The sequence below is a fragment of the Gossypium raimondii genome, chromosome 8, assembly GCF_025698545.1.
Source record: "Gossypium raimondii isolate GPD5lz chromosome 8, ASM2569854v1, whole genome shotgun sequence".
Classification (NCBI taxonomy): domain Eukaryota; kingdom Viridiplantae; phylum Streptophyta; class Magnoliopsida; order Malvales; family Malvaceae; genus Gossypium; species Gossypium raimondii.
The window spans coordinates 9,556,654-9,569,886 of record NC_068572.1 but is presented as its reverse complement, the minus strand read 5'-3'; the positions used below and the strand labels follow the sequence as shown (position 1 = coordinate 9,569,886).

The following is a 13,233-nucleotide window of genomic DNA, read 5'->3' as shown; positions in this document are numbered from 1 at the left end:
AAAACTATATCAATGTTTTTTAAATAATTGAATTAAAATTTTATATATTAAAATAATAAAAAACAAAATTTATAAATCAATTCCGTAACTCTAAAATTACATCACGTAATATATGGACCTATAGAGTGTGACTTAGATTAACTTTATTATATCTATTTCATGAAAAATCTAAATATTTATCATCATTTAAAACTCAAGAGTTGCATGTAAATTGTGACTGTAAACCGTTTGGACTGAAGTTAAGATTCCAAATATAAGTTATTGGAGGAATTAAAATCTTATCATTTTATTCAATGGTGTCCAACAAAAATTTCCCTAGGAAAGCGATGAGCAAAAATTATAGAGGAAGTCCCCCGTCATTAATGGATCAGCAGTCATTTATTTTATAAATATTGATAAGTAACTGAGGTAGGAAAATAAACCAAAAATAGGGGCTGCAGCATAGGAGAAAAGGGAGTGTAGCACGTGACATGGTCTGGTCCAATAACGATAATAACTACCATAAGCATATTTTAGGAAATCCATGGTACGGTAATCTCTTACTTTTTGATATACATAACTCCTGAAAATTAGAAATTAGTAATAATAATTATTATGATAAAGGTAATAGAAAAAGGAGGGAAATTAGGGGATCCAATCATAGTAATTATTGTCTCTGGGGCTGAGAGAAACCTTCCAACTTTTAGCTTTCAAGTAGTCACCCCACCAACAATGGCTGCCAATTAAGCAACCCTTTGTGCCTACGCCCACTTTCTTTGCATCGGCTTGGCCAAGCCAATTTCCTTGTCTCAATTTCAGCCCCAGTACTCCCACTATTTCCTTCCATAACTTCACCTCCCTCATAATGCTTTCTTCTTTGAATTCACCTTCTAACGCTTGATCATTTTCACCATCTTCATCATCTTCATCATCATCATCATCATCTTCTTTTTCTACAACGTCCTCTCGGACTTCCTCTTCGCCGTCTTCGCTGTGGAAACCATCGGTGACATCCTTGAAAAGTGAAAGCCTAAGCCTGCCTTCACTTCGTTCTGCATGGAAGTAGGTATGGCAAGGAGGGATAGTAACGGCTTGAAGAACCAAACGGCCACCTTCTCGGTGAGACTTGACTTGGACGCCATTGGAACCGGTAATGGATGTTAATGGAGGTGGGAAGGTGTTGATACGACTCGTTTTTCGTTTCAATGAACTTTCCCTTGGTTTGGAATTCGATGGATTGTAAACCCCGGTTTGTAATGAAAGCAAGGAAATGTCGCTAACATCACTTCCAGTTTCACTACCTAATCTCTCGGTGCACATTTCAAGGCTTTTTTCACTTAGGATAGAAGCTGAACGCTTTACAAGAGGATGCACGTATACATTGTCATTTTGGGTAGAATATTCATTGGCGTTGGAGAGGGAGTGGAGGAAACTCCAGCCCCCCATCTCCATATTTTGATTGCCTATGAGCTTGGCGTCTTTTTCCTCGTTAGTGGGAGCAATGGAGGCAGGGGAATTTGATTTATGTGGAGCCAGTTTCAGACTCAAAAAACGTGGTTCTACCACCCTTACCTCCAGGCATGATTGCAACCCTTGACTCACACTTGACGACATTTTTTATTATTGGAAAAGGTACAGAGATAACAAGGGAGAAACAGGGGAGCTTAAATGAAACTCCTCAACTCTTTTGGAGTTTTCTGAATTCAAATGGGGGTGGGGGGAGATGGAGATTGAAATGAAAGAGATAGCTTTCTTTTTATATTCTGATGAGGAAGAGAAAGAGGCAAGGAACAAAGCAATGAAGATGAATGAAAAGTGAAAGCATTGGGGATAATTTTATACTAGGAGAATTCAGAGACAGGGGAAAAGTCTTAACCTTTTAAGCCCACTAAATCTTTTACAATCTTTTTACTCTACCACACATTTAGGATTAAAAATAAGGGAAAAAGTACACAAAGCAAATTTTGTTTTTTATATTTAAAAAATAGATAAACTAGTATTTATACAATAGATTAAAGAGTAAATTGGTCTTTTCTATTAAAAATTTAATCCATTTATTTTTGTTAAAAATTGATAAGTTGTATGTAAACGGAGACCGCTATTTGGGAGCTTCTTTGTCGAGAGAGTGAGGTGAAATTTGTTCATATTTATCGTGAAGGTAATAGAGTGGCAGACGGCATGGCATTGTTGGCTTTCAACAGTCAACTTGGTTTGTATGTTTTCTTGAACCCCTGATGGTGTTTTGCAAACATTGCAAGATGATTATTTGGAAGTTGCATTCCAATGTTTGATGTAATTCAGATTTATTTCCGTATTAACAAAAAAAAATGATATGGTTGATGAAATAACTAAATAGTGACATGTAACATGCTATGTATACCTCATGTTGATGTATAGTGACCAATTTTTAACTGTATAAATATAAGAATTTTTAATAAAATGATCAATTTACTTTTTAATCTAATATACGGAAACCAATTTACTCATGTTTTAAATAGAAAGAGTAAAATACAATCACTCTTTAAGTTAGGATTTCCATAATATTTTCACTAAAAATAGACAAGAAAGTTAATAGTTGAAGACAGCTACTCCAAACCCAAATTCCTACTTATGTATATATACATAATTTTATCTTTAAAATTTTAGTTTAACAAAAGAAAAATAAAGTTAATATGAGATGTAAGTTTTGTTTAGCTATTAAAAGAAACCCAACCAGAGCAACCACAAAGAAAAGAATCGACCCATTGCTTTTGTTTCTTCTAGCTTTGCCTATGCCATTCACTTTCAATTCTTTGCTCTATAATGACAAGCATTTGCATTCACCCTTAGTTCACCATTGCAAGTTATGCATTCAACCATTTAAGAATAGAAGCAATGATGCATATATATATATATATATATATATATATATATATTAAAATTCAAAATTTTTATACTCCTAAAATAATTTTCTTGCTTTACCTTTCTGTATAGGCTTATGTCACATCCTCGATGAAGTTCATATATAAATAAAATGATTTGTTGGTTGAAATGTTAAATTAACATTTTAACATTTTTATTAATTTATAAAAAACAAAAACAAAAAAAATCCTAATTTTAAATAATCACTTTGCTTTTCATTTCTAACCTTTATAATAGACAAATATCATATATTATTTGTTAAATAAATGCTCCAAAAAAACAGTACGGACCGGTTTGTTTGCACAAAAATATACAAGCAAAAAAAAAGAATAGGGTTCATACCAAATGATTTAAAAATCCTTAGTATAAAGGCCAAAAAAGTAGTTTCCTACTAACAAGTATGTTGGTTTTTAGTGTTTAGGAAAAGTTTCCTTATTTACATAAATTGTCCCCCCAATTTTCCATTGGAAACATATATCATAAAGAGGACAATAATGGTGGACGGACTTCTCTTTGTTCTTACTTCATAAGTTAGGTATCTTGCAAAAACTTGAACACAGAGGAGGCTTGTATTAATTGCATGTTAACCTTGATAGTAAGATTAGAATATTCTTTTCCTTCTTTTGTTTCTTAAAACATTCAACGGTGGAGATTTTAGATGACTCCTATAGTACTTCTCTTTTTCTTTTTAGTCACAATTATTGGACAAACCTTACTACCAAAATAGGCTATTAATTATTTCCATCCCATAATTATTACATATTTGCAAAATTTTGATTTTGCTAATTGAATTTTAATTCGATTAGTATCGACATTGTTATTAGTGTCTTGAAACGCATTATCCTCCTATTTAAGGATTAGGGAGGGATTATGAGTAGTTCTAGATATTATATCAAAAGAGCAAATATGATAAAACCTATTGTTCAAAAAGAAAATTTTGATTAGGAAGATGAATACTTGATTAACAGGTCACTAGTTAAGTTTTTTTTCTTTAATATTTCAAATCTCACCTTTTATTTTAAAAGAACATTCCAACTAGAGCATAAGCCGAGTTTATTGTAATTGTGAACATAATAGAGTTGTTATATCATAAAAGAGCTAAAATTTAAAATAACTATCATAATTGTCGATTGAGCATTAATTCAATAAGCATTGTTACTATGACAACAACAAAGAGCACGTGAGTTCATATTTGCTTAAACGTTAAAAATTTATGAATAAAAATAATCATTATATGAAAAAAGTAATAACTATCACAATTATTTCAAGTTCTAAGAACTGCTCTCTAAGGAGGGAAGAACTAATAATTTGTTAGTAATTAACAATGGAAAAGCATGCAAGATTAATAATAAACCACGATAAAATTAAATTAATCTATAATCCATCCTTCAGGATAATTTATTTGCCTCTTCAACTTTATAGAAAAATTTTATAGAAAAGTTTATTTTATCTCTTAATTTAATTTTTCATCTTTTTAATCCTTAAACTTGCATTTTTGTCAAATCATCTCAAAATAGATGAAAAAGTTAACATTTGTTAATTTTGCTAACGTTGCATACACGTAAAAGACATGTCAACTTTTGATTCTTTTTTAATTTTAAAATTCAAAACAATTATAAAAATATTTTAAAATTAAAATTATTAAAATTTATAAAAATAAAATAAATATATTTTTGATAATTTTAAGTTTTGAAAAATTAATTAAATGCTAACGTGTCATTTATGTTACAATCCATGTGTATGTCATGTCAACAAAGTTATACAAACATTACATTTTCCATCCATTTTGGGATGATTTGACAAAATGCAAGTTTAAGGAATAAAAAGGCAAAATATTAAAATAACTTTTTTATAAAGTTGAAGGACCAAAAATTCATTATACCTATTAATTTTGTCATATATGGTGTGGGTTCAATCCCTTCCTTTAGTACGTGATTTATGTTTTCTTTCTTTCTTTTGTAATCTTATCCAACAACTTAAAATGAATAAGAGAATCATGCTAATAACGTGTTATAAAATAAAGAACAAAGAGAGAAGTATGTATTTTATTAATCAAATAGAATGTTTCTCTAAAGTTTATATATATAAACATAAAAAGTATATATATTACAAAATTCTATTCCTAATAAATATTAGAGTCCTAAAATACATCAAACTTTTTATCCTAATGGGCATCCACGTTATAATAAAATACTTATAACATTTATTAATTTATGGTTGACTATTTAATACACTACTAGCAAAATTTTTAGATTGAGTTGAAAAAGTAATGTGTGTCATTTTTTTATATTTATTTGTTTTGATTATACTATATAAACACATGTCACCATTTCAACCATAGTTATCTATAATATATATATTTGGAAAAAAAATTGAACTGACAAGAATACTTTTTATTTTCTATCATATTACTGAAATTCACATTTAAAAATAAAAAGTTGAAGTGCAATAAAAGTTGTGATAACTACACATTTAAAAATAATTATAATTTAATTTTCAATTATTAGTTAAAAAATTTGTTAATTTTAAAATAGATTTTTACTTGAATAGAACTCTAAGCATAAAATATAAAAAATTATGATAATTATAATTATTAGTTTTAGACGTAAAAAAGGCTATTACTCGAATATAATTTTAAGCATCTTAATTACCACTTAATTAATATTACAGTTAATTATATCAATTAGTTATTATTTTAAATAATGTTACTTTGCATTAATTACATAAAATAAAACTATATTATAGGTTGAAGATGTTAAAATATTTTAATTATAATTTAAAATTTTCTATTATAATATTAGAATTGATGAGTTAATATATTTTAAGTATATTCAATAATTCAAATAAGAAATATTACTTTATATTAAGTAGTGAAATTGAAAGTATAATATTTAAAATTGATTAAATATTAAACGTGTAAAATCACATGCAACGTATATGACATTAGAAATTAATAAAACTAAAACCTTCACTACAATTTATAAAATAATTTTCTTTTATTTATTACTTAACTTGATTTTAATTTTAATTAATCATGATTAGTGTTAAACTATAACAAGAAATAGAGAAAATAACAGAACTTTATTAATCAAGAAGAATACATTTGAAAGATTGATGCATTTGTACAGAGACTGCTCATGCTTTTATATAGCAAAGCATGCTATTTACAGAGAACAAGTTAACAGCTTAACTAATAGCTATAACAGATTAACTGACTGGATACCTTAAGAATGTTCATTTAATCCTTATTTAAGTGGTGGATTTCTACTTCCAAATTAATCATTACAAGCATGGCATTTGAACCAACATAAATGTTAAAATTAGCTCCATCTTTGAGTTAAGCATTTCTTTTTCACGGTGCTTTAAAAGTCCCTTTGAGAGAAGCGGCCACAAAAAGGCGCAACATGTAATAATATTTTAAAAAAGACAACAAATTTTGTATCCGTTTTGTTACCATTCCTAAAATTATTCATAACTCCATGGAAGTTAGAAATTGTTTTTAGACGGAATTAAATTTTATATTTTATGATAGTAAAAATATAATTTCGTCATTTTAATAGCCTATATCTTTATAATTTTTAGAGGATTAAGTCAATTTTTTTTATCATTTTGGAGGGCAAAATGCAATTTTACCATATTAAACATTTATAAATTATAAAGGGCCTAAATGGAAAATTTTCTATTTTAGGGAAGTCGGGGCCCCTGCCAGCCCCCCTAGGTTTGCCCCTATTCGACCATTGAATAAGAGGATAACGCACTTCAGCACACTCAAACCTATACCTTCTTGAACTAACAACAATATTGATACCAACCGAGTAAAGATTCAACTAGCCCAACAAATCTTATATTTGAATCTCAATATTTTATCCACCTTTCTTCATTCTTATTGGAAAAAAAACTATGATTTCATTTTTATCGAGAAATATAATATGATTATTTAAAAGTGTTGGTATATAATGACTTGTGATATAAGTTGTGCTTATATAATAAATTACAATTCAAATAAGTATTAATTTTATTTTCAACACCTTTAAAATCGTTATGTTATAAAAGTAGTATTAAGTGAGAATTGTGCATAACGGATTCCTCGGTAAAGTAAAATAAGTAATATAAATGATAAAAGAGAAGGTTGATGGATTCCAAAGAAAGTTGAATTAAGAAGTATGTTGTGATATATCATTCTAAGATAGGGACTAAATTATAAAAGTATGAAAAGTTTTATGACTCAAGTGTAAATAATCAAAATTTTTGGGGGCAAGGTATAAATATAGGAAAGTTGAAGGACCAAAAGTGAAAATAACCCCAAAAGTTCTTGTGACACAAAATTTGTAATTGGGGACCAAACTAAATAAGTGGAGAAAGATAAGGGAATAAATCACAATTTTATCAAAAGTGAATAGTGATTCAAGGTTGGATTTGTAGAGAACTTTGAAGGGCAAAATGGTCATTTCTTAATTTGGATAATTATCAATTATTGGTGTAGAAATCTTTTTAGTTAAAATATTTTATTATTTTACTATTATTTTATTTTTATATTTATTAATGATTAAGTAAAAGATGGAAAGAAAAGAATTCTCTGCATCTTTCTTTCAAGTTCATGCCACCATATCCATGGAGAAAATGAGTTTTGCTTTCTTTGCAACTTGGTCTTTTCCTTGAAATTAAGAGAGCAATCCTTGAAATTCCATTAAATTTTTTAGTAAAATCAATCCTCCAACAATCTAGTGAACTTAGATTTCAATTAGGAAGATTGTATGTTCATCTTTGAGGAGATAGAAAATCAAGCTACTGCTTAAAATCAAAAGAACAAGGTATGAATATTAAGATTTCATAATATTTTCAAGTTTAATGTTGTTAGAAAGATATATAAATGACGTTAAAGTAAAGATTTCTCATGGAAAGCTTTATGTTCTTGGCATGATATTGAAGAAAGAGAAAAAGGAAGCGATTCAAGTGGCAAGGGAAAGAGAAAAACAAGTGATTAAAGGTTGAAGAGAGGTAAGTACCCTTAAATTCTCTTGTCTCTAGAGGATTAAAATGTAAACTTTGTGAAAGTTGTGATAAATTAGTAAAATAAAGTGTAAAACAATTTGATATGTGAAATATTATATTTTAAATGAAGGGTTAATCGAAGTGAAATATGGTAAAGAAATAGACATAAAGTGATCTTGAAGTGAGTTTATAGTAAATATTGTATGTTCATGATACTAAGAATTAAATCGTGAACTTTATAAAATTTATGATTGAAATAAGAAAAGTGAATAGAATATAAATTAGACATGTGAAATAAGATATTATGATGAATTAATGGATTAAACTGTTGTGTGATAGTGAATATTGAATTTCGTGGTAAAATGGATTAAATTGAAAAGTACGTAAAATTTTTACGTGTTATTATTTTATAAGTGAAAATGATGTAGAGAACAAGAAATATAAGGTTTATTGTGAATTAAGAATTTACTAAATAAAGTTTCGTGATTATTGTAAATGAAATTACAATTGTTCTTTAAATCGTGGGAAAATGAGGACTAAATTGAAGAAGTGCAAAAGTGTAGCTAAATTATGAAAATCAAAATAAATACTAGTATGAATAAAATTTGTGGTTAGTCATGGAATGGAAGTGTAAAGAAAATGCTCTTGAAAAATTTAATGTTCGAAATTATATGTTCATGTAATATTAAATAGTAAACTAGAATGAAATAAATGTGAAAGTGTATTGAAATCCTAAAAATCATGAAATAAAGTATTTGTGATTAATTATTGTGAATTAACTGATATTCGATTGCCCATGTATACTAGCGTTGAACTTCATGGATATAGTTGGCATGCTATAGGAGCTCGAGCGTTCATGTATTGTTCATGATATTCGTGATATCGCACTTTGATGCCTCATGTTCTATTATGCACTTCAGTGCCTGTGTTTCCAACATATTTGTGTTTCTTGTATTGTGATATGTTCCATGTATCCATCTGGTCCAAATGTGGCTATCATGGGCTAAAAAGTTATGGTAAGTGATTTTTGATAAAATTTTTGTTCTTGTTAATCTGTGAAATGATAAAATTAGTGAATCAAAGTATTAGTGAATTTTATAAATATGGAATAACCTATTGATTATTAAGATATATTCATGAATTATAATAGTAATAATGTTTATGATAAATAAAAATCAATGAAATGGTAAGATCTGAATTCATGGGTACTTACTAAGCTTTCACAAGCTTAACACATTATTTTTCAACACGTAGGTGAAAGATTAGATTGAAGTTCTCATTTGAATTAGTGGCCTCGACAAATCTCATCTCATCTCATCATTAAGGCTTGGGAGAAAAGGGGTATGAAATAAATCCTATGGTATATATGATGACATGTACATAGGTGAATTAATGAAGTAAGAAAGGAAGTGTCTAGTTGTTTTAATATTTGAGTTTAATGAGTTTTGAACGCTAAATATGATGTATTACATAGTTTATGAGCTTTGAATATTGTTTGGAATGATTGTGGACAATTTGGTATGAGTTGGAGGTCTTTGAAAACAAAATTTTCAAGTCCCCTGTCCCAAGTCTCAAGACATACGAAATGTGTCTCAAGACACAAGAACTTTGAAGCTAAAAAGCTACAGTGTCAAGGTCATGTCTCAAGACATATTGGACTTTGTCTCGAGACATAAGCCTCTTTGTCTCGAGACGTACACTCATTTGTCTCGAGACAATACAACTTCAAATCTAAAGTTCTATAGTCAAATGAAACGATCTCTAGACATTCAAACCCTTGCCTCGAGACATATTGACCTAGAACTAAAAAAGTTTAGTTGGGCCAAAGGATACCCGAAATGAGTTTAGAATGGAATTAAACTTTATTGTTAGTCTAGTTAAGTTCTAAAAAGAGTAATGTAACCTTGATAAGAGCCCAAATCATAAGTATTTGATATAGAAAGAATGTTCAATGCTAAATGTAACATTCATTACTCGAGTTTCTCGAGTAAAGGGTGTTACATTATTGATCGACGGTTTTTTATTTTGTATTTATTCATGTTTATGATTATCTTTTAATAACAAAAAAAGTATAATTTTATCTATAACAAAAAAGAAACGTATCTCTATCACATAAGGTCCAAATTTCGATTTTTATATTTGTAAACCTTGTTCCCCTTCCCTTCTACAACTGTAATGTAACTACTTGTATAAAAAAAACATAAAGAGAAGCGACAACCTTGAAGAATTTCATTTCAAGTATGACTCTTGGAGAGTTTTTATTCCTATCTTAGCAACGAGCTTTTAAAAAATCCTAATCCAAGCATTAGACTTGGAATTGAAAATAGACCTTTGACCGCACCCCGGTGTGTGTGCATCAAGGTTGTAAAAATAATGCAAATTAAATATATATAAATGTGGTATACTCCAAGTGAACAAGTCAGATTGTAATATAATTTAATTTACGATGAAATAGGACAGTATTCTAAGAATCGTATCCAAGGGAGGTATGACTAAAACTGAATTAAACAGTAATTAAAAACACGCAAAACTAAGTCTAAGTAGCTACTACCCTAATTACTATAGTATGACGAAGCCTGAATTCGGAGTATATGAACTAGATATTACTAAAAGGATCTAATTGTAAAAATACTAAAGTTGGCAGATAAATTATCAAGAATGACAAACAGGAGTTGATCAATTTCCATGGTTGTAATTAACCTAGACTTAGTGATTTTTACCAATAAATTATTAATTGACCTAATTAATACCTTTTGGCCTATAATTCTATCAATTAATCAATTTAGTCCATTTACCTTTCGGCCTATAATTCTATCAATTAATCAATTTAGTCCATTTACCTTTCGACCTGATGGATCTAAATGAGAAAAATTGAATCGATTCTGAGTAGAATCTCCTTTCAGTCTCATCTACCTAAACTACTACATAGAGTCGTCAATTCTAGAGTTTAAGTTCATTCAGTTTAATCCAATTAATCAGTTTCAAACCCTAAGTTAGATTAACTACACTCATTTCAATTAACCAACCTCTCTAAGAATTTAGTTATGACCCATTCTAATTATCCCAAACCCACTTAATTTGCAAAGCATTAATGAAATTAACGATAAGAAAGCATAGGTTTTAGAAAAGCTCAGTAATCCGAAAACTTCTGATGATGGAGATCAACTTGGGCGGCGACAAAGATTCTTGTAATGGAAGTGTTTGATCACTTATGATTCATAAATCCGTCGTAAACAAAAGTGTGAAAACTTAAATAAAGAAAACTAAAGAATGAAATTGAGAGAAAGTGAATTTTATTAGAAACAAAAATTGAAATAAAAATGTTTAAAGAAAATCCTACAAACTATCTACTAAGCTATTAGAAATTGTAACGAGCCTCCTTGAATTGTGTTCTTCAGTTAACATTTATAGAACTAATTTTCTTTGACCTAATTAGGTCGACTCTGCCCTGATTTACAAGTTAAAGTTGATTGCGGATAGAAACACCCTTGCAGATTTTAACTTTGTCAAGCATCAATGTCGCAACATTACAGGTCCAACGTTGTGACTTGGCAGGAAATTTACTCAAATCTTTGGATATAGGCTTGGTTATCGCAACTTTGCTACAACCTTGGGATAGACTTCCATCTTTGGCTACTGTCGAGAATGTCAGGACTTTGCTTGTTAATTTCGCGACTTTATATCCTTCATGTCACGACCTCGGCCACAGTCTACTAGCCTTATCAATGTTGCTCAAAAATTCTTCTAAGTATTTATGCAACTTCAATGTTGTAACTTTATGATCTCCATGTTGCGACATTCTGGGCAGTTCACTAACTACTTGGCTTATTTGATTCAAGTCGTTTCCTACACCATTACATCAACTCGTTAGACTTCATTAGGCTCGAGTTGGCCTAATTGGTCGATAAACATCACAAAAAAGGCTTGTTTTATTTACTTAACTTTAACTAACATATGATTCATAAAACTACTAAAATGACATAAAAATGATCAATTACAAGCTCCTTAAGTATCGAAAAGAACGTAATTTTCCATATCAAATTATGGAAGATCAACCTTAGAGATAATATAAAGACTTGAAGATAATATAAAAACTCTATTTTCTCTTCTTTGAACCCTCCTTTCTTAGGCTCTTCTTTTTTCATTTTAGCCTTTCTGCAAGTGGCCGTCTGGTTGTTGAGCTGGTGTCACTCGCATCTTCAATTGCAATTGCTAGTCTTTTTCCTTTTCCCTTTCTCTTCAGTAAAATAACCCAAGCAACCACCTTCCCTTTTGTGATAACTTTATTTTGTCGGTAAAAGAAGGTGACTTGCTTTTTTTCCCCACCAATAGATCGTCTTTAATCTTCTCAGCTTTTTTTTTAATGATCCGACAAGATCTCCATTTAAAGTGGAGCTCCATTGACAGCTAGTTTTGATGGCTCGTACATGGCAACGTTGATCAAGCTGCCCAACATCCACTCAAAGGCTTGGGATGGAAGCTCAACAATGCCCTCGACAAGCTCTACGATGGTGATAGCAACCTTAGCTCCTCCTTGTCGGTGGTTCTACTTGATGTGGGTACATCAGCTATGTTTGTATAGGCTCGTCTGATCACACTCTTTCCTCCTCTGCTTCAAGCAACGACGGCTAGAATTACTATGGTGTCCAGGGTTAGCTCCCTTTTGGTTTGGGTTGGGCTTGTTTGACCTTGTTCTTATTGTCCTTTTTTTCTAGGCTTTTGGGCCTTTGGTTTAATGAAATGATTTGAATTTTTCTATATAAAAAAAAAGCACGGAGATAAAGATCAAGATAAAGCTTTTGAATTTAAATAGATTTTATTCCACATTATATGAAGATAATTATGAGATTACAGTAACCTACTTCAAAGCCTATTTACGGAGACTTACTTTCGTGAAAAAGATGATGCATTTTAAAAGAGCTTATATGTTCATAATAAGGAAATTTTATTGAATACATTTATTGTTTATTGAACTTTAAGTGATTAGTTAACAGCTTTTAGCGTAGGAGAGGTTGTTTGGTGAGAGTTCATACTATATGTACTAAGGTGTTAGGATAGATTGAGCTTAAATCATTGCATGTATTGTGAGTTTAGTAGTTGATTTCTTATTTGTGTAAGGTCCTAGAGGTGTAAGTGATGCAATAAACTACACTACCAATTTGCTTGTGTTTTTTTCTCGTGTTTACCTTTTTGTTCGTATTATTGTATTAGTACTTACGCCAAAACTTATGAGTAGACCACGTATCATAATAAATTGTCACAACTTACCATCAGACATATTTTCAAAAAAATTTGTGTATTTATTTGATAATTGATTAAATATGTAATTACTCAAAGATACTCATGATATTTGTTAGACAA

At 29.7% G+C, this 13,233-nt stretch overlaps 1 non-coding gene across 1 annotated transcript; it reads right to left on the bottom strand.

The window, feature by feature from the left end:
* Positions 1–227: 227 nt before the first annotated feature.
* LOC105790731 (protein FANTASTIC FOUR 1) lies at positions 228–1,769 on the bottom strand. The gene has a single exon (XR_008198528.1). It is a non-coding gene; the product is annotated as a protein FANTASTIC FOUR 1 (transcript).
* Positions 1,770–13,233: the final 11,464 nt, after the last annotated feature.